General features: G+C 47.7%; 1 protein-coding gene across 1 annotated transcript in view; it reads left to right on the top strand.

The window, feature by feature from the left end:
• CFAP57 (cilia and flagella associated protein 57) overlaps nucleotides 1-27,849 on the top strand; it is a 457,479-nt gene that overhangs the window by 164,479 nt on the left and 265,151 nt on the right. The gene's annotated exons all lie outside the window — the stretch shown is intronic.

Genomic DNA, 27,849 nt, shown 5'->3' with positions numbered 1-27,849 from the left:
GCCAACCTAGGTAATAGTGATTATCACATAATATGGTTTAATATAAGAGCAAAAGTGGAGTGCAGATGCACACACACAAAACTCAAAGTACTGGATTTCAAATATATTGATTTTGGTTAAATGAGGGAATACCTGAAGGAACTAAATCAGCACGCAAACCCACCAAGTTATGAAAGTCTACTTTCTATACCTATCCGCCTAAATCTTCTCTTCTTTCCCTTATTCAATTTTATCACATCTCTAATTGTATCTGATATCCTGGAATGGCAAAGCCATAACAAGACTCTGTAAGCCACATTGAGCCTGCAAATAGGTGGGAAAATGTGGGATACAAATACAATAAATAAATAAATAAGCTGATGGCATGGGTAGACATAGGTGAAATAGAAGTGCAGTGGTCTCAGCTGAAAGCTGCTATAAATATGGCAACTGATCTTTACACAAGGAAAGTAAACAAAAACAAGAGAATCAGGAAGCCACTATGGTTCTCCAAACAAGTGGCTGGAAAAATAAGGGCAAAAGAGGCTTCACTCAAGAAATACAGAAGAACTCAACAACAGGATCAATGAAAAGAATAGTGGATTAACTTCAAACAAGCAGAGAAATATGGCTAGCGGAAAGCTGAGGGGAGATAAAATAATGACTGGAGTGGAACAGGTAGACATGAATCACTTGTTTGCTCTTTCCAAAAATACTAGGACTAGGGGGCATGAGTAATTAAACCCTAGAATTCATTGCCAGAGAATGTGGTAAAAGCAGTTAGCTTAGTGGGGTTTAAAAAAGGTTTGGATAACTTCCTAAAAGAAAAGTCCATAAGCCATTATTAAGATGGACTTGGGGAAAATCCACTTCTTATATCTAGGATAAGCAGCATAAAATATATTGTACTGTTTTGGGATCTTGCCAGGTACTTGTAACCTGGATTGGCCACTGTTGGAAACAGGATACTGGGCTTTGATGGACCTTCGGTCTGTCCCAGTATGGCAACATTTGTGTTCTTATATTCTTAAAAATGGCTAATGACATAGAGAGGTGACAAGACCTTTTTCAGATACATTGGGGAAAGGAGAAAAATTAAGAATGAAATTACAAGACTGAAAGATACTGAGAATAGCTATGTGGAGAGTGATGGGATAAAGCGAATGTGCTAAACAAATACTTCTCTTTGGTGTTGACGGAAGAAAATCCTGAAGAAGGATCACAGTTGGCTGCCAAGGGAATATCTGAGAATGGATATTGCGCCGTTCATGGAAGAAAGTGTTTATAAACAGCTTGAGAATCTGAAAGTGGAGAAAGCTGTGGGGCCGGATGGGATACATCCCAGGATACTGAGAGAGCTCAGAAAAGTCCTGGTTGGACCTCATAAGAGTTTATTTAGTAGATCTTTAGAGACAGGAGATGAGCTGATTGGAGATGAGCTGATGTGGTCCCTCTTCACAAAAGCAGATATAGGGAAGAAGTAGGAAACTACAGGCTGGTAAGCTTCATGTCAGTGGTAGGAAAACTTGCTCCTGAAGGATAGAATAGTTTTTTTTGTTACATTTGTACCCTGCGCTTTCCCACTCATGACAGGCTCATGCGGCTTACATATACAGGTACTTATTTGTACCTGGGGCAGTGGAGGGTTAAGTGACTTGCCCAGAGTCACAAGGAGTTGCCTGTGCCTGAAGTGGGAATTGAACTCAGTTCCTCAGGACCAAAGTCCACCACCCTAACCACTAGGCCACTCCTCCACTCTAGAAAGCAATGGGTTACAGGATCCGAAGCAACATTGGTTTACCAAAGGAAAATCCTGCCAAACGAATCTGACTGACTTCTTTGACTGGGTGACCAAAGAACTGGACGAAGGACATGTACTAGATGTAATCTACTTGGTTTTCAGCAAAACATTTGATACAGTTCATCACAGAAGACTCATAATAAGCTGATAGAGCTGAACTTAGGACCCAAAGTGGTGAACTGGATTCAGTGGCGTTCCTAGGGGGGCTGGCACCCGGGGCGGATCGCCGATGCGCCCCGCCCCCCGGGTGCAGCACCCCCCCCCCGATGCAGCGCGGACCCCCCCCCCGACGAAAGGACACCCCCATGAAGGAACCCCCCCCTCCGCCGGGTGCACGCCGCCGGGGGGTGCCGCGCACACCTGTCCTCTGTTGTTCCATGCTTCTTCTCTGCCCCGGAACAGGAAGTAACCTGTTCCGGGGCAGAGAAGAAGCATGGAACAACGGAGGACAGGCCGCGCGGCACCCCCCCGGCGGCGTGCACCCGGGGCGGACCGCACCCACCCCCCCCCCCCCCCCCCCAGGAATGCCACTGACTGGATTTGAAACTAACCAACAGGTGATAGAGGGTGGTGGTAAATGGAATCCACTCGGAGGAAAGGAAGGTGAGCAGTGGAGCTCCTCAGGGGTCAGTGCTGGGGGCCTATTCTGTTTAATATATTTGTGAGAGATCTTGCTGAAGGGTTAGAAGGAAAAGTTTGCCTTTTTGTGGATGAGACAAAGTTAGCCAATTGTGGATAACCCTGGAGGGGAGTATAAACCATGAAAAGAGATCTCCAAATGGAAAAATGGTCAAGGATTTGGCAATTTAAAATTTAATATCTTAATATATGGCACAGTTTAAACTATATCTTTAATCTAGAAATAAATAAAAACCAAACAACTCATCAAAAGTAGAAAACAAAAAGAAAAACTGAAAATGGAGTGAACACCTCCAGACGAGCAATAGGTGTGCTCCAACCAATCACATTTTATTACTATAATTAGTTCATACACATTTTATAAAGCTATTACAAAAAATTAAAAGCCCAATTGAAAGGGCTTCCTCTCATTTGCCGCACCAAGAATACTTGGCAGAAACCCAATTAGCAGCAACATTCCATGCTACCAATCCCGGGGCAAGCAGTTGCTTCCCCATGTCTGTCTCAATAGCAGACTATAGACTTTTCCTCTAGTAATTTGTCCAAACCTTTTTTAAACCCAGATATGCTAACCGCTGTTACCGCATCCTCCGGCAATGAGTTCCAGAGCTTAACTATTCATTGAGTGATAAAATATTTCTCCGAGGACAAGCATGCTCTCATATTCTCACGTGTGGGTAGATGTCAATCCGCGTCGTCCGGTCTGGCATTTTTGCCCAAGTAAAACCACTGCACATGCACAAGTGCCTTCCCGCCTGCCACAAGAACGCGGTTCCATCAGTTTCATTTTCTCTGCGTGAAGAGAGGCTTCGTTTTTTTCAGTGTCACACATTCAGTCTTTGAGCTTTTGAGTGCCTTCAGCCTTTTTTCTTACTGCTTTAACCTTGTTTCTTTTGCCCACGTTTAAGTTTTCTTTCTTTTTCAACGTGGGCTGCCTTTATGCCCCAACTCCGGTCAGGAACTCCCTTTTTCATGCCTTTGCCGCTTTTTCAGGCACCATCGAGCCATTTGATTTGGCCAGTGAAGTCTTCCGTCCATGTCCACGAAGACTCCCAGTGGCTTCAAGTGCTGAACCCGGTGCAACTGGATCATCTTGGGAAAAGACATCCATTCTTGGTGTCTGCAGTGTCTTGGACCAAACCATAGCCCTGCTAACTGTGTTCTCTGTCTTCGTATGAAGAAAAGGACCCAGGTTTTCCAGGAGGCTCAATGCGAGAAGATTTTTGGAGCCAGGTCCGGTTCCTCGACATTAGCATAGAGGTTGGAGACATTGGCATCGAGGTCGAGTGTCACACCGGCATCGGGAGTATTGGTAAGCACAGCTGCTTCAAGACCTCAAGACACTGGGAGCAGTGAGGCATTGAGTGGGTGTCCACCAGGACTGTCCATCACCAAACCCGACCCTGAGGCGACGTGAGGATTCGACGTCATCCTCATTGGCTCTGAGGAGCATGGGTGACGTGCTTCGGGTGAAGGCCAAGAAGCACTGTCACTGGTCACCCTCAATACATGGTGCCAGGAGCTCCGGGGTGCTGAAGGACATGGCACCCAAGAAGCGTCGGCGCTGGGAGGACCATTCTCCCTCCATCCAGGAGGTGCCGATGCAATTGTCTCTAAGTAGCCAAGATCCTGCTTCCTTATCGCCCCAGTGGTTCTGCAACCTGTGCCTCAGCTGACTCCCCAGTTTTTCCCGATGTCAGCCCTTGATGAGTGCATCCGGGCCTTGCTCCCCGAGCTGCTGGATGGCCTCATGCAGCGATGTGCTATGGTATCGGGGGTGCTTGCAGCCTGCCATACCTCCCACTGCGGCCACATCTGGCACCCAGGCTGGCACCCCTCAGACATCAATGGAGGAAGCTTCTCCAGAGTCGAGGTGGGAGCCAGTCTCTCAACGCCGCTCTTGAGCACATGGATCTTCGGCATCGAGGCAGGCCCGGTCTCGGTCATCTTGTAGAGAGATTTTATCCGACACCGAGGAGGGAGCGCACATGGGAATCAGAGTAGATTCCCAGATACTTTTTCTCCGACGAGTCTTATGGGATCCCTTCTGAGCCCTCTCTACTACCTGAGAGGAGACAGTCTCCACCCAAGAGCCTCTGTTTCCCATCTTTTGTGAGGGAAATGGCTGATGCTATTTTATTTCCTGCAGAAGTGGAGGATGAGCCCAGGGCCAAGATGCTCAAGGTCCTGGACTATACCTCCCCTCCTAAGGAGGCAGTGATGACTCCTTGCCACGATGTACTCAAGGCAGTCCTTGTTAGGACAGGGCCAGGCAGACTTCTACAGTCTATGCCCTGAAAATGGCAATGACAAATCAAGATCAAGTAAACATATAAAGTATCACATTCCATATGTAATGAGTTTGTCTTGTTGGGCAGACTGGATGGACTGTACAGATCTTTATCTGCCGTCATCTACTATGTCACTATCCAGCTCATTTTCGAAAATGATTGCCGGCCATCTTCCGACACAAATCGGGAGATGTCCGGTGATCTCCTGAACCCGGCCAAATCGGTATAATCGAAAGCCGATTTTGGCCGGGTTCAACTGCTTTCCGTTGCGGAGCCGGCGAAACATCAAGGGGGCGTTTCGGTAGGGTAGTGAAGGCAGGATGAGGGTGGGATGGAGGCGTGCTCATGAGATGGCTGGCTTCGCCCGATAATGGAAAAAAAAAGCCAGGCTTGACGAGCATTTCGCCGGCTTTACTTGGTCCCTTTTTTTTCAAGACCAAGCTTCAAAAAGGAGCCCCAACTGACCAAATGACCACCGGAGGGAATCGGGGATCACCTCCCCTTACTCCCCCAGTGGTCACCAACCACCTCCCACCCAAAAAAAAAACCTTTTTTTGCCAGCCTCTACGCCAGCCTCAAATGTCACACCCAGGTCCCTGATAGCAGTATGCAAGCCCCTGGAGCAGTTTTTAGTGGGTGCAGTGCACTTCAGACAGGTGGACCCAGGCCCATCCCCCTCCCCTACCTGTTACACTTGTGGTGGTAAATGGGAGCCCTACAAAATCCACCCCAAACCCAATGTACCCACATGTAGGTGCCCCCCTTCACCCCTTAGGGCTATGGTTATGGTGTAGAGTTGTGGGGAGTGGGTTTTGGGGGGGATTTGGGGGGCTCAGCACCCAAGGTAAGGGAGCTATGCACCTGGGAGTTATTTTAATGTTTTTTTTATATTTAGAAGTGCCCCCTAGGGTGCCCGGTTGGTGTCCTGGCATGTCAGGGGGACCAGTGCCATATTAGCGAAGAAAAAGATGGCCGGCCATCTTTTTCAAAAATACGGTTGGCTCCACCCACTTACGGCGCCGGCCCCGAAGATGGCCGGCCAGCTATTTGGCTGGCGCCATTCGATTATGCCCCTCCATGCGTAAGGCACTATTGTGCATAAGCACTATTTTTGGCACACATATGGCAAAAAGGGGGAACTAGTTATAGAAATTCCCTTCATACTTTTTATCACCTTCAGTACAGTACCTGTGCTGCCACTGATCATTCTCTCTCACCTCCCCGCGTACTGTACTAAACTCTCCATTACCCTACTGTAGTGCTCCTGCATTTACTGAGCTCTCCACCACTCCCACTGCAGCCCCTGATCTCTCCTTAAAGACTACTGTAATGCTCATGCAGTCCCTGAGTTCTCATTTACCACTACTACAATGACTGTGCAATCGCTGAGCTCTCCTTCACCCCCACTGCAGTGCCCGTGCAGTCCCTGAGCTCTCATTCACCCTCACTGCAATGTCTGTGCAGTCCCTGAGCTCTCCATTCCCACTGCAGCGCCGTACAGTCCCTGAACTCTCCTTCACCCCCTCTGCAGTGGCCGTTCAGTCCCTGAGCTCTCCTTCACCTCCACTGCAGTGTCCGTGCAGTCCCTGAGCTGTTCTACACCCCCACTGCAGTCCCTGAGCTCTCTTTCTCCCTCGCTACAGTCCCTGAGCACTCCTTCACCCCCACTGGAATGCATGGGCAGTCCCTGAGCGCTCCTTCACGCCCACTGCAATGCACATGCAGTTCCTGAGCTCTCCTTCACCTCCATTGCAGTGCCCGTGCTGTCCCTGAGCTCTCCTTCACCCCTTCTGCAGTGTCTGAGCTCTCCTTCTCCCTCACTGAAATCCCTGAGCTCTCCTTCATCCCCACTGCAGTGCCCTTGCAGTCCCTGAGCTCTCTTTCTCCCTCACTGCAGTCCGAGTGCTCCTTCACCCCCACTGGAATGCATGGGCAGTCCCTAAGCTCTCCATTCCCACTGCAGAGCCCATGCAGTTCCTGAGCTCTCCTTCACCTCCATTGCAGTGATTGTGCAGTCCCTGAGCTCTTCTACACCCCTACTGCAGTCCCTGAGCTCTCCACCCCCACTGAAATGCCTGTGCAGTCCCTGAGTGCTCCTTCACCCCCACTGGAATGCATGTGCTGTCCCTGAGCTCTCCATTCCCACTGCAGCACCCGTGCAGTCACTGAGCTCTCCACCCGCACTGCAGTGCCCGTGCTGTCCCTGAGCTCTCCTTCACCCCTTCTGCAGTGCCTGTGCAGACCCTGAATTCTCCTTCAGCCCCTCTGCAGTGCCCGTTCAGTCCCTGAGCTCTTCTACACCCCCACTGCAGTCCCTGAGCTCTCCTTCTCCCTCACTGAAATCCCTGAGCTATCCTTCATCCCCACTTCAGTGCCTGTGCAGTCCCGGAGCTCTCTTTCTCCCCCACTGCAGCGCCTGTGCAGTCCCTGAGCTCTCTTTCACCCCACTGCAATGCCTGTGCAGTCCCTGAACTCTCCTTCATTCCTACTGCAGTGCCCGTGCAGTCTCTGAGCTTTTCTTCACCCCCACTGCAGTGCCCATTCAGTCCCTGAGCTCTCCACCCCTATTGCAGTGCCTATCCAGTCCCTGAGCTCTCTTTCACCCCCACTGCAGTGCCCGTGCAGTCTCTGAACTCTCTTTCACCCCACTGCAATGCCTGTGCAATCCCTGAGCTCTCCTTCATTCCCACTGCAGTGCCAGTGCAGTCTCTGAGCTCTTCTATACCCCCACTGCAGTCCCCGAGCTCTCCTTCTCCCTCACTGAAATCCCTGAGCTCTCCTTCACCCCCACTGCAATGCCTGTGCAGTCCCTGAGCTCTCCTTCACCCCCACCGCAGTGCGTGTTCAGTCCCTGTGCTCTTCTACACCTCCACTGCAATGCTTGTGTAGTTGGTGAGATCTCCCCCCCCCCTCGCAGTGCCTTTAACAGCATAAGCTTTCCCCCACTTTGCCTCCCTAGTGCAGAGTGGGTTTATTTTATGCCTATTTATAACTTGCTCAATCTGCCATTCTTGGTGGGTAACAACAAACATACATAATATTGCTGGAGGAAGAAGGGTGTCAGTTACTCCAGGGTGTGTATGAGTGGAGTTTGTGGGGGAAAGGGCTGTTAGTTGTTTCATAAGTGTGTTTATTTAGAAATTTGCTAGCCATTTGCTAGCCTGACTTTCATTAATATATATCAATGCAATTTACAGTGTTTAAAAAATAAGACTGTATATTGTTAAACAGGTAACAAACACAATTAGTGAATATATATAAATTATAGGAAGGAGAGTCCCAAGAGCAAGGAACAGATATTGTCACTGGGCTTGACTAACCTTCCATGGTGAGCAGCATCCTGTGCTGGGAATAGTCTGAGAGATGAAAAATGTTTTTAACAGACTTGAATTTTAAGAAGGATACCTTAACTCTCAGGACTGGTCTTAGCAATTGTAGGGCCATATGCAGACCAGTTCAGTGGTCCCCCCAGGCCCCCCCCCCCCCCCCGCCTGCCACCATAAGCCATAATTTATCAGATTTTAAAAGAAGGTTTAGAGCTCTTAGAACCCCACTTCACCCCATACCTTGATGTGCATCCACCACGTTTCAGTAGACAGCGGCAGACAATGGCAGCGATTTTCATATCCTGTCAGCCCAGAGAAACGAGGAGGATCTGGGCTTGGAAACTGACGGGATATGAAAATCACTGCTGTGGCCTGATGCTCTCTACTGAAATGTGGATGCACATGAAGATACGGAGAAGGGAGGTGTTCCGAAACAGGAGGACAGACGTGCCAGAGATGTGGGGCCCCTAGGAGCGCGGGGCACTGTCACCCCTCCCTAAGACCGGCCCTGTCAACTCTCACATCAAGGGATAGAAAATTCCCAAAGAAAGGAACCCAGGAAGGCAAACAAAGTGTGACGTAATTCCAGATAGATTTTTGAGGTAAGGGCACTGTTGCGATCCTCAGCAGTGAGCCCTTGTGCCCCGACTGAGCATGGTACAGAAGAGTTACGCTGCACTCGGTCGAGCAGCCGAACAACCCCAGCTTCACCTGGGAGTGACCACCGTTCCCCAGGAGTTGAGCCCCCAGGTGCAGGTGGCCACCAGGACTTCCGATACCGAACAGGGTCAGATGGCCGCCGGCCGTGGCAGGCAGAGGAGACAGGAACAGACAAGCAGCGACCGCTACACAAGACCAGGCAGTCAGCAAAGCAGGGCAGGGTCAGGTCCAATTCAAGATCAGGGCAAACAATCAGGTAGAGAGAAACACAATCCAATACACCAGACTTCTAAACAGAAAGAACCTGAAGCAAAGATGATGGCACAGTCCTGCTGTTAAGTAGGCCTCCCATCAGAGGATCCTGGTCCCAGTTGCGAGGCAAGAGATCTCATTGGGCACACCCACGAGGAAGCTAATCAATATGGCTGCCACCCTGATGAGCCTTCTAAGATGGCTACTTCTCAGACGATCCTCCCAAGATGGCCGCCACCAGGAGTACAAGCATAGGCGCCCCGTATAAGAGGCTTGGGGAGGCTATGCCTCCCCAGCCAAGCTGTGACCTTTTCCACTGCCGCCCACCCCCCACTGAGCGAGAAGGGAAAGGCAAGCTGGAGCGGAGGTGAGCCGTCCCTGCAACTTCTAATTGTGCAAGGAAGCGTTTGATGACTAACATGGTTTTCTCTTATCTGCTTAGAAAAATGTTGTGCAATCTATGCTTCGGACTTGACGGTGGGGGTGGGGGTGAAATCTTGCCGGCTGCAGGGAACTCTGCTGTAGAAAGGAAGCTTCAGCTCTGGGCAGACCCTCCCCCCCCCCCCCCCCCCCCCCCCTGTGTTTTTCACTTCGGACAGGGTATAGGAAAGTTCAGTGCACATGCTTTACAGTGAGTTCCTCATTCCCTTGCTTCCGAAAAGTTGCCCAGCTTCACTCAGATTAAAGTTCCTTTTGATTAAAATTTATAGAGAAGAGGATGGGATTTATCAAGCAAGGAGATCTGATTAATGAGGTTGTTTTTTTTTTTAATTTGGTGCATTCCTTGTTGTAGCTAACTTGTCTTCCTTTGCTTCTAGTTCCCTGCTGGGGTATTATATCAAGCTTTCTCTTCCTGCTGATCTGAACTCCCAGGGAACTGTGAGATTTAACCCTTACCTGAGCGGTTGGGACAGCACTAGATTAAGGGCAGATGCTGAAACTGGAGGAAGGATAGGGACAGGGCTACAAGTGGTAGACAGAACGCATAAGGACACAAGAGGATGGTGGACATGGTGAGAGAAAAAAATATCAAATGGAAAGAAGACTGCATAAAACAGAAGACACTGGGACCAAAGCGAATAGAATAACTAAATGCTCAGACAACAAAGGTAGAAAAAAGTATTTTATTCAGAATTTATTAATTGGAATATGTCAGCTTTTGGAAATGTGCATCTATGATATTTTGCATTTAAGTTTCAATTTTTCTAGTACTGCTGCATGCTGAGTCTGACTTCTTGAGGTAACTTTCCTGTTCAGTATTTTGCCTTCATATCTGTTGTGTCATGTGTTTTTCATGTGTGATCAAGGTCCAGTATTCTGCTAGTGTGTAGTATTTGCAGCCCTTTTTGTTTTGTTTTTTGTTTCACTAGGTTGTGTACTGGTGTTTTAGAGCCCGGTGTAATTATAGTGCTGCCTTTCCATGCATAAGGTTGTAGCTCGTCCTGTCCTTGGAATTAGTGCTGTTATGGTTTGCTAAGGTTATGAGTGTGTTTTTGCACAAGTTTGTGTATAGTGTTTTGCAGTGGAGAGATTGTGTGTTGGCCTTACTGAAGTGGCACCAAAACATCAGAAAGGGTGTAGAGCCTAAATCATGACACACTACCTCTTGAAGGATCTACATATGGTTGTTAATAAAAGGAGCTCATTGTGAACACTATCCACCCTAAAAGGGTGTTTTGTGGCTCTACATGAGAATTATGATATTACTAGGAAAAAATGGCCGTTTCTGAGCGGAATGAAACGGGCGCTAGCAAGGGGCCCCCTCCCTCCGTCCCTCCGAGCTACTTGCCTTGTTCGCTGTGGCGTTTCCGTTTCGGCCCTCGTGGAGTGTCATAGCTCCGCCCTCGACGTCATGACGTTTTGACGCGAGGGCGGTGCAGACACTCCAGTGCACACCGGATATCTCGGGCGCCTCAACTTCCGTGGAGGCTTCAGAACGTTGGGGTTGCCTTTTATATAGAGAGATGATCCCTTGTTTCATATTGTTGACGGTCTGCATAGAGTTTTGCAGTTGAGCGATTGTGGTTAGTATATGCTTTGAGCAACCACTTTATTCTTTGACATATGATACATATCTAATATCTAAATTTAATAAAAGGTATTAATTGTGACTTTTATTTTTACTTATTTTTTTTCTGTGTGGTCAGACAATTATGGAGGTAAGTTCCGCCCCTGGTCCCTGGCCCCACCCCCTAACCCCGCCCCCTTTAGCCTCCCCAAACAATTGGGCCACCAACCGCCTATGAGTACAAGGTAGGGGTGTAACAGGCACAGACAGTTTCCTAGACCGGAGGGGGCTTTTAGAGAAAGTAGGGAACCAGGTGACTGGATAGGTAGTTAGTGTGTGTATTGCTGAGGAGAGCAGGGTGTCAGTTACTCAAGTATTTGTGTATGCATGTGTGTACTGATGACAGTGAGGAAGATAACAAATTGTTCCATGGTGTGTGCATGTGAATTGCTAGTGCAGATGGGGTCTTGTTTGCCTTAGGGGGTGTGGGTAATTTTTTCTGAGGGCAAACAGGATATTGAAATGCTCACAGATGGGTGACATCATCCGTTGGAGACCTGCATGGGAACATTACTCCAGCACTGAATAACAAAGCTTTTGAATCTGCTCAACTGTGCAAGGGCAGCTTTTTCCATCTGCTACTGTTGCATAGGACCATGTTGACTTTTTATTTTCTGTGGATCTGTTCTGCCATGCTGATCATTGTGGTCACCTTAGCACAATTTTTTTTCCAATTTTGTTCCAAAATTGTGTAAGTCCCTTACTGTTGTACAATACTCTTCCCAATAGCTTCCCTAGTTAGGATTTTCAGTTGTTTGAAATTTCCTTTATCTTTAAAATTGTCTTGTTGTCCGTTTGGGGGCTTTGGTTCAGAGGCTGAGGAGAAAATACGGGCGTTCTCCTACTTCGGGAAATAAGGAAGCACTGCTAGGGGCACAGAAAGAGTTAAACGAGTTATTGCATCAGAGAGCGGTTAAGACCCAAGCCTATTATAAACATCGCTTGTTTCAATATGGCAATAAGGTGGGGAGTTTGTTGGCTAGGATGGTGCATAAAAAAAGGGGTGTTCACTGGGTGTTGCAGTTGAAGGCAAAGGACGGTCGAATGATAAGAACAGATCGGGAGATCGCAGAGACGTTTGGTCAATTTTACAAGGCGTTATATGCTGCTGATCCGGAAGCAGTATTGGACGGTGATATGTATTTGGACAATCTAGACTTACCTCAGCTCTCCGCTTGTCAGTGGAAGCGGTTGAATATGCCCTTTACTGAGGGAGATTTAATGTTGGCCCTGCAACAGAGTGCATCCCATAAGACTCCGGGACCTGACGGGTATAGGGTAGAATTTTACAAACAATTTTTTGATAAGGTCAAAATGCCCTTAATATCTTTGTTTAATTCAATGGCGCTCACTAAATCGATCCCAGATACTTTTAAAGTTGCCCAGATTGTTGTGATCCCCAAAGGGGGAAAGAATGCGTTTGAGCCAGAGTCTTACAGGCCCATTTCTCTTCTCAATGTTGACGTGAAGTTATATGCAAAGGTCCTAGCTAACAGGTTGGCACTGGTTCTCCAGTCATTGGTTGATGTGTCCCAAGTGGGATTTGTGAAAGGGCGGACCGTGGTGAAAAATGTTAGAAAAGTTGTGGCTCAGAAACGCCTCTCCTCACTCCTAGTCAGTTTTGACGCAGAAAAGGCGTTCGACAGAGTGAACTGGTCCTTCCTGTTTGCAGTGTTGAGGCACTATGGTTTTGACAAATTTTTTATAGACGCCATACAGGTTTTGTATTTGGAGCCGTGAGCATATGTGTGGGTGAACGGAGAATGTTCGGAGTCCTTTCGGATTTACAGAGGGACTAGGCAGGGCTGTCCTCTGTCCCCGCTATTGTTTGTTTTGTCTCTGGATCCCCTAATTCGTGATCTGAAACACCATCCTGAAATTAAGGGTGTACCAATAGGGAGTTCGGAGTTTCTCCTTTTGGCTTTTGCAGATGACTTGCTGGTACATCTTACTGAGCTACGTGCCTCTTTGCCCGCTCTATTGGAACTTTTTCGGGAATTTGGAGACTTTGCGGGGTTCCGGTTCAATTACACCAAATCTCTTGCGATACCTTCTGTGGATAGTATACGACAGGAGTGGGGATCGGAGTTCCCGCTTCGATGGGCGCAAGGATATTTTAAATATCTAGGGCTACATTTATCTATGCGGGTTTCTGAGTTGTACCATCTAAGTGTTTCTAGATTGTTGCAGGCTACAACGGAGAGGTTGCATGCATGGATGTCTTTGCCGTTGTCACTTAGTGGGCGGATCCAGTTGTTTAGAATGGTGGAATTCCCCAGATGGGTTTATCTGATGCAAATGCTGCCAATTTATTTAACTAAGGGAGACCTGAACTTGTTTAGACAGGCGATTAGGCGCTTCTGTTGAGGAGGAAAGAAAGCAAAGCTTCCGCTGAGTATGTTGCAGGGGTCATGGAGGGAGGGTGGCCTTGGATTACCGGACGTAAGGCGTTACAACTGGGCTTGTCTTTTACGTTATTTTGGAGACTGGTTTCTGGCAAGAGATGATTACACATGTAGAAGACTGGAAGGTCAATATTATGCACCTTGTCATTTTCATTTCTTGATACATGCCCCTGGTAAGTTGCTCCCAAATACATTGCGTAATAGCATATTATTGATCCCGATGCGGCACCTTTGGAGAGACATGATGCAAATGTTTAGGTTGAACAGATGGGTGTCGGATATCCTCCCCATCCAGGGGAATTTGTTGTTTCAACTGGGTCTGGATAATGAGATTTTTTGGAAATGGGCATGGCAGGGTATAACTAGATTGGAACACGTGCTAAACTTGCAGGGTTCAATGATAAATCTAGGAGCCCTCGGTATGGGTTTTGATATGGGAGGTATTTTCGCTTACACCCAGCTGAAGCATTATGTTAATTCATTAGATAAAGTGGCATTGGGGTTAAGGCATTGCCTCCTTTTGCGGCAGTTTTTCCATTCGGTGCCGGGGGAGCGCCTTTCCTTCTTGGGTTTGCTTAAGGCATTAGGAAAATGCCTAGCTCGAGTAGATCGGGAGTCAATTCAGCAGAGGTGGGCAGGAGATTTGCTACGGCCGCACCTTTCTTTAGACTTCAATGTTTTGATATCCAGAATACCTAGCTTGATGGGAAATGCAGGGCTAAGAGAATGTCAATATCGGATTTTGCATAGGGTCTTTTTAACAAAAGCCCAGATTTTTAAGATGGTAGGGGTATCTACCCCTTTGTGTGAGAAATGTGGAAGACTCCCGGGATCCTTTTTTTCATTGTGTGTGGGAGTGCACTAAGGTGAGACATTTTTGGAACTCCATTGTTGACTACCTGGAATCACTTTTGGGATCGAGAGTCATGTGCTCCCCGATGGGGATTTTGTTAGATAAATACGAGCTTTTTATCTTACAAGGCAGAGCAGCCCGTCAGTTGATTCGGAAAGCTTGTCTGATAGATAAAAGGCTCATTGTGAGTCAGTGGGTTGGGGACTCCTCCCCGGATTTTTGGCATTGGAGGAATAAGCTGCACAAGCTTCTGCTGTTTGAAAGGAGAGGGGTGGGCAGTTCCCCTAGGCGGCGGAGGCAGTGTCTGGAAATTTGGGGCCGTATATACAAAGCTTGACTGCCAAAGGGAGAAGTTTGGTGGTAAACTCACTCTAGGTCCGATATATAGAGTGGCCTATTCACTTGGTAGCAATATTAAGAGACTAGTAAAAAAGCCCCGTTTCTGATGCAAATGAAACGGGGGCTAGCAAGGTTTTCTTCTGTGTGCATGTGGGAGTGTGTGTGTCCCTGCCCTCTGCCCTCTCTCCCTTCCCCTGTGCTGTCTGTCCTCTCTGTCCTCTCCCCCCTCGGTCGAGTCCTTCAGTGTTACAGAGAGAGCGATTTGATTTCGTGCTTTGCTGTGTTTTCCTTCACTGTTTGTGTTACAGAGAGAGCGAGGGCGGGGCAGACACTCATGGGGAAACCGGATATCTCTCCCCCTTCACACTTCCGGCTGGAGGCTTCATTTAGAACGTTGGTGGTGCCTTTTATATATAGAGATCAGGCATTTCCTCAGGGGGAAGGGTGGGAGGAGGGAGCGTGAGAGGGGGGAGGGTGTGATATCCTGGCTGTGTTCTTTTATATCCATATTCTTACAAAACAAGGATGCTATCCGAAGGGTAATGGAAAATGGAGATAGGATGGAAATGGATAGGGTGGAGGGGAGGGGAGAATTGGGGAGGGGGAATTTTTGATGATGAACCATTTTCCTGTCGCCATATAGAGGTTTCTAGATTTATGCTAGCTATACATGGAACCTTGTGCTGTTCCTTTTTGATATGTCATCAATTATAGTTGCGGCACTAGAGAAGATAGGGGAGGGGGGAGAGGGAAGTAACATTAGACAGGAAAATCTTCAACCAAAATGTACAATAGTTATTAATGTTGGAATTCAACAATTTATTATGTTGTGTGGGGAAATCTTGCCTGACCAATTTACTTCAATTCTTTGAAGGAGTAAACAAACATGTGGACAAAGGGGAGCCGGTTGATATTGTGTATTAAAAGCAGGAAGCCAGCAAAAGAATCGGTTGGGCTTTTGGATGACCGAGGGGTAAAAGAGGCGATCAAGGAAGATAAAGACGTAGCAGAGAGATTGAATGAATTCTTTGCTTCGGTCTTCACCGAGGAAGATTTGGGTGGGATACCGGTGTCAGAAATGGTGTTTCACGCGGACGAGTCGGAGAAACTTACTGACTTCACGGTAAACCTGGAGGACGTAATGGGGCAGTTCAGCAAACTGAAGAGTAGCAAATCTCCTGGACCGGATGGTATTCATCCTAGAGTACTGATAGAACTGAAAAATGAGCCTGCGGAGCTACTGTTAGTGATATGCAATTTATCCTTAAAATCGAGCATGGTACCGGAAGATTGGAGGGTGGCCAATGTAACACCCATTTTTTAAAAAAGGTTCCAGGGGAGATCCGAGAAATTATAGACCGGTGAGTCTGACGTCGATGCCGGGGAAAATGGTAGAGGCTATTATCAAAAACAAAATTACAGAGCACATCCAAGGACATGGATTACTGAGACCAAGTCAGCACGGCTTTTGTATGGGGAAATCTTGCCTGACCAATTTACTTCAATTCTTTGAAGGAGTAAACATGTGGACAAAGGGGAGCCAGTTGATATTGTGTATCTGGATTTTCAAAAAGGGGTTTGACAAGGTACCTCATGAAAGGCTACAGAGGAAATTGAAGGGTCATGGGATAGGAGGAAATGTCCTATTGTGGATTAAAAACTGGTTGAAGGATAGGAAACAGAGAGTGGGGTTAAATGGGCAGTATTCACAATGGAGAAGGGTAGTTAGTGGGGTTCCTCAGAGGTCTGTGCTAGGACCACTGCTTTTTAATATATAATATATATGGGAGTAACTAGCAAAGTAATTAAATTTGCTGATGACACAAAGTTATTCAAAGTCGTTAACTCGCGACACGATTGTGAAAAGTACAGAAGGACCTTACGAGGCTGGGAGACTAGGCGGCTAAATGGCAGATGACGTTTAATGTGGGCAAGTGCAAGGTGATGCATGTGGGAAAAAAGAACTCGAATTATAGCTACGTCATGCAAGGTTCCACGTTAGGAGTTACAGCCCAAGAAAGGGATCTGGGTGTCGTCGTCGATAATACACTGAAGCCTTCTGCTCAGTGTGCTGCTACGGCTAGGAAAGCGAATAGAATGTTGGGTATTATTAGGAAAGGTATGGAAAACAGGTGTGAGGATGTTATAATGCCGTTGTATCGCTCCATGGTGCGACCGCACCTTGAGTATTGTGTTCAATTCTGGTCGCCGCATCTCAAGAAAGATATAGTAGAATTGGAAAAGGGGCAGAGAAGGGCGACTAAAATGATAGCGGGGATGGGACGACTTCCCTATGAAGAAAGACTAAGGAGGCTAGGGCTATTCAGCTTGGAGAAGAGACGGCTGAGGGGAGACATGATAGAGGTATATAAAATAATGAGTGGAGTGGAACAGGTGGATGCGAAGCGTCTGTTCACGCTTTCCAAAAATACTAGGACTAGGGGGCATGCGATTAAACTACAGTGCAGTAAATTTAAAACAAATCGGAGAAAATTTTTCTGCACCCAACGTGTAATTAAACTCTGGAATTCATTGCCGGAAAATGTGGTGAAGGCGGTTAGCTTAGCAGAGTTTAAAAAGGGGTTGGACGGTTTCCTAAAGGACAAGTCCATAAACCGCTACTAAACGGACTTGGAAAAATCCAAAATCCCAGGAATAACATGTATAGAATGTTTGTACGTTTGGGAAGCTTGCCAGGTGCCCTTGGCCTGGATTGGCCGCTGTCATGGACAGGATGCTGGGCTCGATGGACCCTTGGTCTTTTCCCAGTATGGCATTACTTATGTACTTATGTTCTTGTTTTTCGTGTTAAATATAAGAACACAACCATTTTGTTTCCAAATATAAAGATTCGAGGGGAGGTGGGGAGGAAAACTGTAAACCCTTCTTGATGATAGAGGTTAACAAGCTATTCATACTATTGTGTGAGGTCAGTACATTTATTAAAGGTTGACTTTTATGTACATGTATTACATGCTGTATCATCAATAAAAAATTGTTGAAACATAAAATTGTCTTGTTGTAGGCCTCATAGGTTTCAACCACCTGTTCAGGTATTTTTTACATCATCAACATGCTTGAATTCACTGTGGCTATTTTTCCAGACGATATGTCCCAAAAGAAGAGCCCCAGTGGATTCAAGAAGTTCTCCTGATTGAACAAGACTACATCCATCATGGATACTCACAGTTGGTGTCTGCAATGCCTGGAGGCCGAACATGATCCGACTCATTGTATTTTGTGTTCAGAGATGTCAAAGAGAGGGTTTTGTGGTTGTGAGAAACAGTGCAAGATTTTTGCACAGTTGAGACTGATCCATTTACATCTGCATTGGAAGCATATTTTGCATTAAATTAATCTCACCTAGTTCTCCTGGGGGATTTTAATACTAACATAGATGATCCCAGTGCACCTTATTCCAAAGATTTTCTTAATTTCTATCAGGATATATGTTTCAGGTCACATATTGGATTTAGTCCTACCTGTTTCTTCAACCACCTTGCAAAGGTTCTCTCTCCATCCATTACCACAGACTGATCACTTTTTTTGTTTTTTTCTTGAATGTTCCTCTACTACCAAAGTTGTAAGACAAAGAACAAAATACTCATGAGATATTAGCAACTCGACTGGATGCTTTTATCTCTGCTCTATGGATTCTTTTATGGATCTCCCCTTGGGGGAACAGATAACTAATTGGAACAGTTCTTCAATTTCTGCTGAGATAAATTGTCCCCACTGAAACGTTTTTACACAAGATCAAAAATGGTTGTTGCATCCCAACTTTGAGTCCCCTGGTCCTCACATCTTGGATGTTGAGAAGTTAAAATTGGCTTCTCTGCACTTGCCTATCAGCACTTGCCTATCAGTATTTCTCAGATCTTGTTAGTTTCCAGTAGAGATTCTACTAGGAGATCCTAGGGTTTTAAATGGAAAAGGTTTGATGGAAAGGTCCCAGATCTTTTCCCTGTCCCATGGGAAAACTGCTTAAATACCTTCTACATCTCTCAGAGTCAGGTCTCAAGATCAACTCTATTGAGGTTTACCTTAGTGCAATTGATGTTTATCTGTATAGTCTTTAACATAGTAACTGTAGATGACGGCAGAAAAAGACCTGCACGGTCCATCCAGTCTGCCCATCAAGGTAACTCATATGTGCTACTTTTTGTGTGTACCCTACTTTGATTTGTACCTCTGCGCTTCAGAGCACAGACCGTATAAGTCTGCCCAGCACTATCCCTGCCTCCCACCACCGGCTCTGGCACAGACCGTATAAGTCTGCCCAGCACTATCCCTGCCTCCCAACCACCAGCCCCGCCTCCCACCACCGGCTCTGCCACCCGATCTCTACTAAGCTCCTGAGGATCCATTCCTTCTGCACAGGATTCCTTTATGCTTATCCCATGCATGTTTGAATTCCGTTACCGTTTTCATTTCCACCACCTCCCGCGGGAGGGCATTCCAAGCATCCACTACTCTCTCCATGAAAAAATACTTCCTGACATTTTTCTTGAGTCTGCCCCCTTCAATGTCATTTCATATCCTCTCGTTCTACCGCCTTCGCATCTCCGGAAAAGGTTAGTTTGCGGATTAATACCTTTCAAATATTTGAATGTTTGTATCATACCACCCCTGTTTCTCCTTTCCTCCAGAGTATACATGTTTAGTTCAGCAAGTCTCTCCTCATACGTCTTGTAACGCAAATCCCATACCATCCTCGTAGCTTTTCTTTGCACCGCTTCAATTCTTTTTACATCCTTAGCAAGATATGGCCTCCAAAACTGAACACAATATTCCAGGTGGGGCCTCACCAACGACTTATACAGGGGCATCAACACCTCCTTTCTTCTGCTGGTCACACCTCTATATAGCCTAACAACCTTCTAGCTACGGTCACTGCCTTGTCACACTGTTTCATCACCTTCAAATCTTCAGATACTATCACCCCAAGATCCCTCTCCCCGTCCGTACCTATCAGACTCTCCCTGCCTAACACATACGTCTCCCGTGGATTTCTATTCCCTAAGTGCATCACTTTGCATTTCTTCGCATTGAATTTTAATTGCCAAACCTTAGACCATTCTTCTAGTTTCCTCAGATCCTTCTTCATGTTTTCCACTCCCTCCCGGGTGTCCATTCTGTTACAGATCTTAGTATCATCCGCAAATAGGCAAACTTTACCTTCTAACTCTTCGGCAATGTCACTCACAAATATATTGAACAGAATCGGCCCCAGCACCGATCCCTGAGGCACTCCACTACTCACCTTTCCCTCCGAGCGAATTCCATTCACCACCACCCTCTGGCGTCTGTCCGTCAACCAGTTCCTAATCCAGTTCACCACTTCGGGTCCTATCTTCAGGCCATCCAGTTTATTTAAGAGCCTCCTGTGGAGAACCATTTCAAAAGCTTTGCTGAAATCTAAGTAGATTACGTCCATAGCTCGTCCCTGATTCAATTCTCCTGTCACCCAATCAAAGAACTCAATGAGATTCGTTTGGCACGATTTATTTTGCTTTATGTAAGGCTTGTTTCTATTGAAGCCTCCCATCAAGCCACCCATTGTGTTTTGAAATCTCAATGCTGATGAAAGTCTCATTTCAGCCACTTGACACCTGTCAGCTGAATTCTCCAAGGACAAGCAGGCTGCTTGTTCTCACATGTGGGGTCGGCGTCCACGGCGGCCCCAGGAACGGAGATTTTTTCTAGTAAAATCTAAAGAGCTTTGCGACAGCCAGCAAAGCGCAGGACGGATGCACTGCGCATGCGTGGCCATCTTCCCGCCCACGCGCGTCCGTTCCCGCCTCAGTTTTTTCTTTTCCGCGGTGGAGAGTGGCTGCTTGTCAGTCTCTCTCCCCTAGGTCCCAGGAAAAACTTATGCACCTTTTCACATGCTGTTTGCCGCTTTTTTCTTTTTTCCCGTCGTCTTTTTTCTTGTTTTTCTTTTCTAGTAAAAAAAAAGAAAAACAACCCCCTCCCCCTCTTTTTTCCTTAGTTTTTGTCCTTAAGTTTCCTTTCGGTTCCATCACAGCCTTTGGGCCGCCCGTCCGCGGTTCCCTTTTCTGTGCCCTGAGTTGGTACAATCGAGCCGTTTGACTTTGCTGCCGCAATTTTTCCGCTGATGTCATCGAAGCCTTCCAGCGGCTTCAAGAAGTGTGCTCGGTGCCAGCGGTCGATCTCGGGCACTGACTCGCACTCCTGGTGCATTCAGTGCCTTGGGTCCGACCATCGCCCAGACGCTTGCAAGTTGTGTCTTAGCTTGAAAAAGCGGACACAGGCGTCGAGACAAGCTCAGCGGGACCGACTTTTCGGAGCTCTGACTGATTCCTCGGTGTCGACGTCGACATCGATACCGAGGTTGGCGTCGTCGATATCGGCACCGGGGATTGCATTGACATTGGGAGCGCAGGTAATGGCTGTCTGAACGTCCCCTGTAGCTGAAAGTAGTGAGCCGTCGAGTGGGTCTCCACCTGTCTCGAAGGCTCCTGCTGTGCAGGCCCACCGGGACCGACCGATGTCTGACTGGACCCCGAGGAGGCGCGTGAGTTCCACGTCCTCCTCGTCGGTACCGAGGAGTACTGGTGATGTGCTTCGAGCGAAGGCGAAGAAGCATCGGCACCGGTCTCCCTCGAGGCACGGTACTGGGAGCTCTGGGGTGTCGAAGGATTCGGCACCCGGAAAGCGCTGACACCGGGAGGAGCGCTCACCCTCCATACAAGAGGTGTTGGTGCATCGATCTTCAGATGGCCCGGTACCACCTCCCAGGCCTTCACAGATTCTGACTTCGACTCCGGTACCGGCCCCACAGCCTTCCTCGACAGCGACTCTGGAGGAGAGCATTCGAGCCATTCTTCCGGGACTCCTGGAAGCTCTGCTGCATCAGTCTGTTCTGGTACAGGGGGTGTTTGCACCCTCGGTACCGTTGATGGACGCAGTGGCTGGCTCCGTGCCTGTGGTGAGGTCCTTGACGCCAGTACCGCTTGCAGCATCGGCCTCGGCTGCCACCCAGGTTGACTCCCCATCGATGGAAGGAGCTTCATCGCCGCCGGCATGGGAGTCGACTTCTCGACATCACCATCGAGGACATGGTTCCTCGGCGTCGAGACGGGCCCAGTTTTGGAATGTAGTTCGTGAACTCTTGTCCGGTACCGAGGAGGATGCCTCCTAGGATGAAGGGGAAGACCCCAGATATTTGTCTTCTGAGGAGTCTTGTGGTCTTCCTTCTTATCCCACTCCTTCCCCTGAGAGGAAGCTTTCTCCACCGGAGAGTCTGTCCTTCTCCTCCTTTGTCCGGGAAATGTCTGTGGGCATTCCCTTCCCTGTGGTAAATGAGGACGAGCCCAGGACTGAGATGCTCGAGGTCCTGGACTATCCTTCGCCACCTAAGGAGTCATCCACTGCCCCTCTGCATAATGTCCTTAAAGAGACATTGCTGAGGAATTGGATGAAACCATTATCTAATCCCACCATCCCTAAGAAAGCAGAGTCCCAATATCGGATCCATGGAGAATGTGAGTTGATGAGGTCGCAGTTACCTCACGACTCTGCGGTTGTGGATTCCGTTCTCAAGAGAGCCAGAAGTACTAGAGATTTTGCCTCGGCACCCCCGGGGCGAGAGGCTAGGACTTTAGACTCTTTTGGGAGGAAGGTCTACCAATCCTCTATGCTCATGTCCAAAATTCAGTCCTACCAGCTCTACACGAGCATTCACATGTGGAACAATGTTAAGAAACTGGCGGACTTGGTGGATAAGCTCCCTCCGGAGCATGCCAAGCCTTTTCAGGAGGTGGTCAGGCAGTTGAAGGCGTGTCGTAAATTCCTGTCCAGGAGTTCTTATGACATTTTGATGTTGCATCCAGATCCGCTGCTCAAGGTATAGTGATGTGCAGACTCTCATGGCTGCGTGCCTCTGACCTGGACAATCTGACCCAGCAGTGGCTTGCGGATGTCCCTTGCCGGGGGGATAATATTTTTGGTGAGAAGGTCGAGCAGGTGGTAGAGCAGCTCCACCAGTGGGAAACCGCCCTCGACAAACTCTCCCACCAGGCGCCTTCAGTATCTACCTCAACCGGTAGATGATTTTTCAGGAGAAGGAGGAATGCTCCCTATGCTTACAATAAGCGTAGGTACAATCCACCTTCCCGACAGCCTTCTCAGGCTCAGCCCCAGCGCGCTCGTTCACGTCAACAGTGTGCGCCCAGACAGGCCCCTGCAGCTCCCCAGCAAAAGCAAGGGACGGGCTTTTGACTGGCTCCAGCTGAGCATAGCCGCCATAAACGTACCTGTGCCAGACGATCTACCGGTCGGAGGGAGGTTAAAAGTTTTTCACCAAAGGTGGCCTCTCATAACCTCCGACTGGTGGGTTCTTCAAATAGTCCAGTTGGGGTACTCCCTCAATTTGATCTCTAGACCTCCAAATTGTCCACTGGGAGCTCAGTCTTTCAGCTTCCAGCACAGGCAGGTACTTGCAGAGGAACTCTCCGCCCTTCTCAGCACCAATGCGGTCGAGCCCGTTCCACCAGGGCAAGAAGGGCTGGGATTCTATTCCAGGTACTTCCTTGTGCAAAAGAAAACAGGGGAGATGCGTCCCATCCTAGACCTAAGGGCCCTGAGCAAATATCTGGTCAGAGAAAAGTTCAGGATGGTTTCCCTGGGCACCCTTCTTCCCATGATTCAGAAAAACGATTGGTTATGCTCTCTGGACTTAAAGGATACTTACACTCACATTCCAATACTTCCAGCTCACAGGAAGTATCTGCGATTCCGTCTGGGAACACAGCACTTTCAGTATTGTGTGCTGCCCTTTGGGCTCACCTCCACACCCAGGGTGTTTACAAAATGCCTAGTGGTGGTTGCAGCGTCGCTACGCAGACTGGGAGTGCATGTGTTCCCTTACCTCGACGATTGGCTGGTGAAGAGCACCTCAGAGGCAGGAGCTCTACAGTCCATGCAAATGACTATTCAACTCTTGGAGCTACTAGAGTTTGTCATAAATTACCCAAAGTCCCACCTTCTCCCAGTTCAACAACTAGAATTCATAGGATCTCTGCTGGACTCTCAGACAGCTTGGGCCTATCTTCCCGAGACGAGAGCAGACAACCTTCTGTCTCTCATTTCCATGGCCAGGGCATCTCAATAGATTATGGCTCGGCAGATGTTGAGACTTCTAGGCCACATGGCCTCCACGGTTCATGTGACGCCCATGGCACGCCTGCACATGAGATCTGCTCAATGGACCCTAGCTTCCCAGTGGTATCAAGCTGCAGGGAATCTAGAGGATGTGATCCAGCTGTCCACCAATTTTCACAATTCCCTTCAGTGGTGGACAATTCGATCCAATTTGACCCTGGGGCGTCCCTTCCAAATTCCTCAGCCTCAAAAGGTGCTGACCACGGATGCATCTCTCCTGGGGTGGGGAGCGCATGTAAATGGGCTCCACACTCAGGGAGTTTGGTCCCTCCAGGAGTCAGGTCTTCAGATCAATCTCCTGGAGCTGCGAGTGATCTGGAATGCTCTGAAGGCTTTCAGAGATCGGCTGTCCAATCAAATTATTCAAATTCAGACAGACAACCAGGTTGCCATGTATTACGTCAACAAGCAGGGGGCACAGGATCTCGCCCTCTGTGTCGGGAGGCCATCCAGATGTGGCTTTGGGCTCGCTGTCACGGCATGTTTCTCCAGGCCACGTATCTGGCAGGCGTAAACAACAGTCTGGCCAACAGATTGAGCAGGATAATGCAACCTCACGAGTGGTCGCTCAACTGCAGAGTTGTTCACAAGATCTTATTTATTTATTTTATTTGTTGCATTTGTATCCCACATTTTCCCACCTCTTTGCAGGCTCAATGTGGCTTACAATACATCATGAATAGTGGAAATAAGAAGAGAATAGACATTTGGTATTACAGAAGGATTTTGGGTTACATGATAATGATAAAGCATAATAGTGATATAACAAGAAAACATTATAAGACAGTTCTGGATACATGTGGGGGATTTCACATGTGTTGATCTTTGTGATATGTCTTGTTGAAGAGATGGGTCTTCAGTAGTTTGCGGAAGTTGGTTGGTTCATAGATCGTTTTTAGGTTGCGCGGCAGCGTGTTCCAGAATTGTGTGCTCATATAGGAAAAGGTTGATTCATGCGTTAGTTTGTATTTTAGACCTTTGCAGCTGGGGAAATGAAGATTAAGGAATGTGCAAGATGATTTTTTAGCATTCCTGGGTGGTAAGTCTATCAGGTCTGACATTTAGGCTGGGGCATCGCCATGGATGATTTTGTGAACTAGGGTACACACCTTGAACGCGATGCGTTCTTTGAGTGGGAGCCAGTGTAGCTTCTCTCATAGGGGTTTAGCACTTTCATATTTTGGTTTTCCGAATATGAGTCTAGCTGCAGTGTTCTGGGCTGTCTGGAGTTTTTTGAGTATTTGCTCTCTGCAGCCAGTGTAAAGTGCATTACAATAGTCTAGATGACTGAGTACCAATGATTGTACCAGATTACGGAAGATGGTCCTTGGGAAGAATGGTCTTACTCTTTTTAATTTCCACATTGAGTGGAACATCTTTTTGGTTGTGTTTTTCAGAGAGTGGGGCACCCCCTCGGTGGATCTTTTTGCCACTCAGCTCAATCACAAGGTCCCTCAGTTCTGTTCCAGACTTCAGGCCCACGACAGACTAGCATCAGATGCTTTTCTCCTACATTGGGGATCAGGTCTTCTGTATGCGTATCCTCCCATACCTCTCATGTGGAAGACTTTGCTGAAACTCAAGCAAGACTGCGGAACCATGATTCTGATTGCACCCTTTTGGCCGCGTCAGATTTGGTTCCCTCTTCTTCTGGAGTTGTCCGAAGAACCGTGGAGATTGGAGTGTTTTCCAACCCTCGTCACTCAGAACGAGGGGGCACTTCTGCATCCTGACCTCCAGTCTCTGGCTCTCACGGCCTGGATGTTGAGAACGTAGACTTCGCTTCCTTGGGTCTTTCTGAGGGTGTCTTCCGAGTCTTGCTTGCTTCCAGGAAAGATTCCACAAAAAAGTTTTACTCTTTTAAGTGGAGGAGGTTTGCCTTCTGGTGTGACAGCAAGGCCCTAGATCCTCGCTCTTGTCCTACACAGACCCTGCTTGAATACCTTCTACATCTGTCAGAGTCTGGTCTCAAGATCAACTCCATAAGAGTTCATCTTAGTGCAATTAGTGCTTTTCATTATCGTGTAGAAGATAAGCCTTTCTCTGGACAGCCTTTAGTTGTTCGCTTCATGAGAGGTTTGCTTTTGTCAAAGCCCCCTGTCAAACCTGCACCAGTGTCATGGGATCTCAACGTTGTTCTCACCCAGCTGATGAAGCCTCCTTTTGAGCCACTGAATTCCTGCCATCTGAAGTATTTGACCTGGAAGGTCATTTTCTTGGTGGCGGTTACTTCAGCTCGTAGAGTCAGTGAGCTTCAAGACTTGGTAGCTCATGCTCCCTATACCAAATTTCATCATAACAGAGTAGTCCTCCGCACTCACCCTAAGTTCCTGCCGAAGGTGGTGTTGGAGTTCCATCTGAACCAGTCAATTGTCTTGCCAACATTTTTTCCCCGTCCTCATACCCGCCCTACTGAATGTCAGTTGCATACATTGGACTGTAAGAGAGCATTGGCCTTCTATGTGGAGCGGACAGACAGTCCGGCCAAATGTTTGTTTATTTTTATCCCAATAGGAAGGGAGTCGCTTTCGGGAAACGCACCATTTCAAATTGGCTAGCAGATTGCATTTCCTTCACTTATGCCCAAGCTGGGCTGACTCTTGAGGGTCATGTCATGGCTCATAGTGTTAGAGCCATGGCAGCGTGAGTGGCTTATTTCAAGTCAGCCACTATTGAAGAGATTTGCAAGGCTGCGATGTGGTCATCTGTCCACACATTCACATCTCATTACTGCCTTCAGCAGGACTCCCAATGCGACAGTCGGTTCGGGCAGTCAGTGTTGCAGAATCTGTTTGGGGTCTAGAATCCAACTCCACCCCCCTAGGCCCATTTTTGTTCTGTTCCAGGCCACACTCTCAGTTAGCTGTTTCTTCGTAGGTCAATCTCTGTTATGTCCTTGCTGTTGTGAGGCCCAATTGACCTTTCTTTGTTGTTTTGAGTGAGCCTGGGGGCTAGGGATACCCCACATGTAAGAACAAGCAGCCTGCTTGTCCTCGGAGAAAGCAAAGTTACTTACCTGTAGCAGGTATTCTCCGAGGACAGCAGGCTGATTGTTCTCACCAACCAGCCCACCTCCCTTTTGGAGTTGTTTTATTCTTTATTTGCTTTTAATATAACTGAGGCGGGAACGTGTATGCGCAGTGCATCCATCCCGTGCTTTGCTGGCTGTCACAAAGCTCTTTAGATTTTACTAGAAAAAAATCTCCGTTTTTGGGGCCGCCGTGGTCGCCGACCCCACATGTGAGAACAGTCAGCCTTTTGTCCTCGGAGAATACCTGCTACAGGTAAGTAACTTCGCTGTACCTGACCTGGAAGATTTTGTTATTGGTGGTGGTGGTGGTGGTAACTTCAGCTTGCAGAGTTAGTGAACTTCAAGCTCTAGTAACTGATCCACCTTACATAAAACTTTTCAAAAATAAAGTGGTTCTGTGCATCCATCCAAAGTTCCTTCCTAAAGAAACATTGGAGTTCCATTTCCTACTAACATTTTTTCCCAGACCTCATGCACCACATGCTTTGGACTGCAAGAGAGCCTTGTCCTTCTGTCTGGAGTGGACTAAAGCTCATAGAACATTTACCCAGCTTTTTGTTTCTTTTGACTGTAACAAATGCACACTTTCCAACTGGCTAACAGACTACATTCCCTTCACTTAGGCCCAGGCAGGCCTAGCCCTAGAGGCTCATGTCATGGCTCTTAATGTCGGAGCTATAACAGTATTGGTCGTCTACTTGAGATTGGCCTCCATAGAAGAGATGTGCAGAGCTGCAACATTGACTTCTGTCCATACATTAACTTTGCACTACTGTCAAATGCAAGACACCCAATGCGACAGTAAGTTTTGCCAGAGAGTCCTCCAGAATTTATTTGGGGATTATAAGCCAGCTCTATCCCCCCAGGACTGTTTCAGTTCCAGGCTTCTAAAAAAAAAAAGTTCATAAAGCATAAAGCTTGCTGCTGCCAAAATCAATTTTGGTGTCTTCATTCTTGCAGCTATGCAAGTGGTGTTTCGTTGCTTGACTGATATTTCAACCATCTTGCTGTGGGTCAGC

Source organism: Microcaecilia unicolor, chromosome 6 (genome assembly GCF_901765095.1).
Source record: "Microcaecilia unicolor chromosome 6, aMicUni1.1, whole genome shotgun sequence".
In the NCBI taxonomy this organism is placed as follows: domain Eukaryota; kingdom Metazoa; phylum Chordata; class Amphibia; order Gymnophiona; family Siphonopidae; genus Microcaecilia; species Microcaecilia unicolor.
Note: the sequence above shows the minus strand (reverse complement) of the source record. Positions and strands in the feature narration are given on the sequence as shown.